General features: G+C 38.9%; 1 long non-coding RNA gene across 1 annotated transcript in view; it reads left to right on the top strand.

Moving 5' to 3' along the window:
* The first annotated feature begins 4734 nt into the window (after positions 1 to 4734).
* The window catches only part of LOC116186809, a 40644-nt gene continuing 39251 nt past the window's right edge, over positions 4735 to 6127 (top strand). The window contains exon 1 of the long non-coding RNA XR_004151850.1: positions 4735 to 5121. This is a non-coding gene — a long non-coding RNA (uncharacterized LOC116186809). The remainder of the gene's footprint in view (positions 5122 to 6127) is intronic.

Genomic DNA, 6127 nt, shown 5'->3' with positions numbered 1-6127 from the left:
CCTTCCCCCCCCTCTCTCTCATCTCTGCAACCGTTTCATCCCCGCTTTAATAGCCATTGAGTAATAGAGAGCCCTCTCATTATTAAATAGCGCTAGATGCTGGCCCGTGGGCGCATTCGTTCGGCCGTTCCCGTAATGACGTGATTACCGGGAGCACCGTGTCGTTGGCCAGATTTATGAAGCCTGTTCATTTCCTCCGGACAGATAGGACCGGGAATCTTCCTCCGTTCCTCTCTCGATCCGTGATGTTAACGAGCGGTTTTCGATGGCGTTTGTCGAGGTATCGTAGATTCGTACAATTTGTTATACGGGTTTTGGGTTTAGAGACGATATCACGGCGAATTTTATTTATATTTATAGGATAGAAAATTGTTTCTTTCGACTTGGAATCTTTTTCAAAGTTGTTAATATTACGTAATATCTAAATATCTAAATATATCCAGAGTTGGAATACATCGAATCTTTATCGAACTCGGAAGGAAACAATTTCCAGTAAAATTTAACACGCGAATTTTCAGGCTCTTCTCTCGATTGCCGACCCCTTTCCCGCTGTTTTCACACCCCGAGTCCGGACGATTCTCGTCGAGCATCAGGAAGATTGCCCGACAAAACCAGACAATTCCGGTGCGAGCACGAGCGCAATTCCCGCTGCATGCGACCGCCACACCACCGACCAGCTAGCTGCGCCAATTTTCCAGTATTTCCCCGCGTATCCCGCAATTTTCCCCGGCATAACCAGGGATACGAAGGTTGGCGAAGGTCCTCGTCATATCCCAACCGGAAAACGGCTGTCCAGGGCCGTATCGTTCCGCGAAGATGAAGATGACTGCGGAAATACGTTCGAATACGTTTAAGAGACGGGAGGGGAGGGGGAAGGCGACAACCGGTGTATACCAGCCTCGGTACGGATACATCTTATCACTATTAAGGTATTCACGGCTCCTCGGAGGACGACCCACTTTGAGATATGACATCTCTCGAGTTATCCTCTGCAATCACCCTTTTTCCCCTCCTCTTCTTCCACTTCAACCACTTTCCACCATCCACGGTTTTACCACCCTCTTTCTCTCTCTCTCTCTCTCTCACCACGTCTGATATTTTTATTTCAGCGTATCTCGGTTCACAGGAATCGTATTCGGAATGCTCGAGGCCTCTTTCCCCTCCTCTCCCTTTCCCCTTATTCCAGCCTGGTTCTCCATATTATTTACAGCCTCGTTCCGCCCGTTATTTCGCAATAACTTGGGAAAAGAGGAGCAGAACGCGACAGTGTCGCCAAATTGGTGGGAACGACAGTAACCTGTCGGGCTTCTGACATCTCTGAGTGATGTACCATCGAGTCGAATCGACATCGCTACCTATCCCGTCTAACGTGGACGACAATCGATATATGTGATAATAATTTTTCGTTGTTAGATCCCTACGAACGAAGTATTCGATAAGGTAGGAGGAATTTTGGAATTTTCGATCTCTCTAATTTTTTGTGAAGAGGAGGATGTACAGAGAGGATTGGACGTGTTAGTTACGGAGCGAGTTCGAATATTATTCTAAGATATCGAGAAAAAAATTTGAATGGGAAATGATGGTTCGGGTGAAATCCCCATTTTTCACGAAGCGGGAATATAATCCCGCCCACGTAGGAGGATTTTCGCGTCAGTCAAGCGGCCGTACTTCGTTCCCAATTAAAAAACGTCAATTCGTAATTATCGTCCGCGTTACGTTGTTCGAGCAGTACAGTTAATGGAATTTTTGAGAAGGAGATTACACCTCGTGTTTTATCCAATTTGCCACTGTTGCATGCCACCCGCTAATTCCGCGCTTGCCTTCTCCCATAGACTCTCCCTGACATAGTGTATCCTCCTTCGACCAATGCTCTCCGTCCTTTTATCGTTCTATATCTTTATCACATTCGACTTCCACCATCATCCTCGATCGAGCAGGGAATATTTATTTTATACAAGTTATTCAGCGTTATTATTATTATTCTCACAATTTATATATATTTTTTCCCGAGAAAAAGCTTTTTTTTTTTTTCTTTCGAGAGAGTAGTGGCGACAGACCTGTCAGTAAGCCAGTTCCATTTGTCAGTATAGCTTTTCTAATAACGTTCGACTTTGACTCGGACTTGGAGTTTAAACAAATAGCCCAGCAACAGGGCACGAAGAATGAAATAAATGGTAGGTAGGAAGAGGAAGAAAAGGGGCCATGTCGCACGCCCCAACGCGATCCATCAGGCGTCTTCGCCTCTCGACTGACTCAATAGACTTGAAGATCGATCGAATTCTTACTTGGCTCGGCTTGAATTTAAAGAACAGTTCCCCCTTCCCTCCCCAGTTCGTTCTTTCTCAATCTCGATTAAGACGTGCCGATAAATAATTCTATCTAACATCGAGGATACGTTTCATCGACGAGATTCTTTTTTGTCGAAGACAAAATGCAATCTTCTCACGGATAAAAAAAATTGTAATTGTATTTAACGAAGAAATTATTGCATTTTTGGAAGGGGAGAGGAAGAGGTATTTTAAAAAGAATCTTTAAAAAGAATCGTTGGCACGTTCTAACATCCTCGAGAAATAAAATGGTAAAAGAAATGGAAGGCACCTATGGATGCCGGAATACGTGGGCGATGACGACGTTCCCACGAGAGCTCGATTCATTACCGATCTTGAATAAATGATCGCGCGGCATTGCGGGCGATTGGCGAACTCTATATAGGAGGATAGTGACTTTTCGAAAAGTGATTATTCGTTCGACGATGTCCCGTTCACGATGAAATCGACCCCCGAGGACAAGCATCGTGGCCGCCCTGTGTCGTCATGTATCTCCTTTAGTTGCATCATTGATGATAGAACAGAGATCCTCCCCGGGACTCTTCTCCACATTTTCACGTCGATACGGTTTAACCTTCGGCTCGGTTGATTAATTCGTAAGCTCACGCGATTTTCAATTTACCAAATTTACGATTAATTCGCGTGTAATTCCAATTCCGCTTTGCTGGACAAAAATGAGAATTTTCTATTTTCCTTTTAACATTTATTCGATAATCGTAATTCTTTTAAAACAAATTTTACAATATTCGAGATTATATTACATTTAATATTATGCACGAAATATTTCTTCCATTTCCCTTTCATTCGAAATTTCTAAATTTCCCGAATAATACATACGGATATGATAATTTATCGAAAAAATATATATATAAGAAAGAACGAGTTGAGATCGCGTTTCCTTACACCGCGGGAGAAAAAAATTGAAATGGAATCAGCCAACGTCATGCCTGTCCCCGTGCATAATTTCGCGAGCGTACTCGCGGACGTATCGACGCCTACCTGGACCACGTAGCAGCCGTAACTCAGTTTCGAAATGGATCGCCTCCGAGGAATACTTTATGCGTGCTACACGTCATTCCGATCGGATGGCTGCATGGAGATAGCACGGGATAGGAGGACAAGGATCTTAGGTATTCCGCGCGTCGTTCACGAGGTGCATCTCGAGCTCTCGCACACTTTCCAACCTGGTTCTCCGCGATGGAGGAGGATCGAGGCGAGGGAAAATGGGGGGAGGGTGAGAGAGGGAGAAGTCCAACCCCTGGTTCGCGACCCGTCGACGGAAGAAACTGCGAGCAGGGGGTCTACGGATAATCGTATAAGGATGAGTAGAAGCCGGATGGAAGGTGGATGGGTATCAACTTTTGATCCTTCGGTATCTCGTACGATGGCCCCTCTTTCCCGACGAGAGCGTCTCGCTATTCAAACGGATCTAACTCGATATAAGCGGTGCTCCCCAAGGCACCCTTCCACGACACCGACGACGAGGACACCACCTATCCACCCACCTACACCTCCCTCTCTTCCTTCAACCTCCGCTCACACTCGATTCTTTGGCGAAATAAGAGTATCCTCGCCGCTCGATCGGCGAATTCAATTTGCATCTTAGCTTCTATTTACCGCCTATCTTTATTGTCGTTCGATCTTGTCTCCGTTCAAGTGGGTGGGATGGTCTTCGATTTCGATAAAATACTTCCCTATCAAGATACGCGTTTGATGTCGTAGGAAGGGGATTAGTCGCGGGAAAATATCTTTTCTATGATAACGGGTTATAAGGTAATTATTTTATTACACGTGATTAATCATTTTGATAGGATAATGCAAAATATTCGCGATAAATTTTTAAAATTAAAATTACGATTGATTTTGTGCAAGTATAAATTTTACGGTATCTACTTTTTAAAGATAGATTATAGTGGATTATAGTGGATATTAGATTTATAAATTAATTTATTAAATTTTATTTTTTATAAATTTTAGATTTGTATATAAATATTTTTTATTTTTAACTTATTGTTCGAGATTGGGAAAACGAAGATTTCTTTTTAACCGATAATCGAACAGGTAAACATTTAAATTATTAATAGTTGATATTTATTTAAATTAATATATTCGATAATTTTTATAAAATAAATTTTTTAAATAAATCTATTTAATTAATATAATAATTAATATTAAAAAATATAAATTAATATAGAAAAGAAAAAATACGATTGATAAATTTAATAAATTTTAATATTAATTAATTATTTAATTATTATATTATATAAATAAATTAATAAATTACATTTATTTCGAAATTTATAGTACGCATGATTTACTTATCGATATGCTCGAAGCGCGCGACCTACGTTTGCCCGCTGAGCTACGGTTACCGAGTGGGGATGAGTTAAGCTAGTTTTGTTTCGACGCTTGTACTCTTCGGACGCGTAGTAATTTACGCATTTTAATTTCGTTTATAATTTAAAATTGTGCATAAATTTTGCATCTAAAGTACTCGCGTATTATTTTTAAGTGTTTTCAATATATACGTTCTATTTGTAAACGATTTTCAATACGTTTATTCGCGTAGTGATAGTTTATTACATATTTTTCGTGTTCAAAGTAAATACGTTTATCGCGAGTGTTTCGATCGAAAGTACGTTTTATTCGAAAGTGTTTCTTCGCGATAGTTTCGTGTTTTTTATTCGCGAGTGTTGGTAAATTTCGTCGATTACGATGGATCTATTGATGGATAGAAGGAAAGCGTTGAAGGAAGCCACAAACAAGCTGTATAAATGCGTGAAAGCTACGAATGGTAAGTTGCATGTTTTTTGGTACTGGTGGTGGTATTTTTTAAAATATTAGTTTGTACAGGAAGTATAATAATTTCGAATATTTCGATATTCGTGTATATTGATATTTATTTGTTACTTATTTTATTATTAGTTTATTACTAGTTTGATATACGAAATACATTTTTATTTCGTATTTCATTCACAACGTATTATATTTCGTATATAATAATTTCAAAATTTTTTATTTTCATTTGTTTATATTCTTATATTTGCGTCGAATTTCGTGACTCAGATATAAGCTGTTGTGGTCTTCTATATGTAAACACAGCACATTGCGAGGAAAAAATTGTTTCTTAATAATTCGTAGAATCATCTTGCGAATGCTAAAAACATCTTTCTAAAAATAATCAAGAGATGGCGCTAAGAGTCAGGTTTTCACTCTCTTTATCCTTTTCCTATCGTTTTTTATCCTTTCTTTACGTGTTTCATTTGCGGCACTCTGGAGATGGCGCTGATTTTATCATTTCTTCCATATCTCTATCCTTCTCCTTCATTTATTTTCCTTGTCTATCCTTTACAAATTTATGCGTTTTAAAAATGCCTATACCTATTAACTTTATTGCGTCGTTGTCCAAGTTAATGATTAAAAATTAACAAAATTTACGTTAAAATTTGCGTTAAAATTCATTTCTTACATTTTTAAATATTAAAAATTATTTATTAGATTCTTTAAATTATATATAAATGATATCAAAGCTTTAAATATTAGAATCTCGCGTATCAAATCAAATTTTTCTTAGATACAAATTCTTGGACAACGTATCAGCAATTTCCTTCCCTTTCTTTCCTTCTTCCTTCCCCTTCTTAAATGAAACTTTTAAAAAACCGTGGAATCATCTTAGTTGAGGAAATTTAGGAATTTAGGATTGTAATAAATGAAACGACGTTGATTTATATTTTATCGTGTTTTAATAGTAGTCATATTCAAGATCATTGCAAGAATCATTCTTCTCGACTTGATTACGC

The sequence above is a fragment of the Apis dorsata genome, unplaced genomic scaffold (assembly GCF_000469605.1).
Source record: "Apis dorsata unplaced genomic scaffold, Apis dorsata 1.3 scaffold_58, whole genome shotgun sequence".
NCBI lineage: Eukaryota > Metazoa > Arthropoda > Insecta > Hymenoptera > Apidae > Apis > Apis dorsata.
Note: the sequence above shows the minus strand (reverse complement) of the source record. Positions and strands in the feature narration are given on the sequence as shown.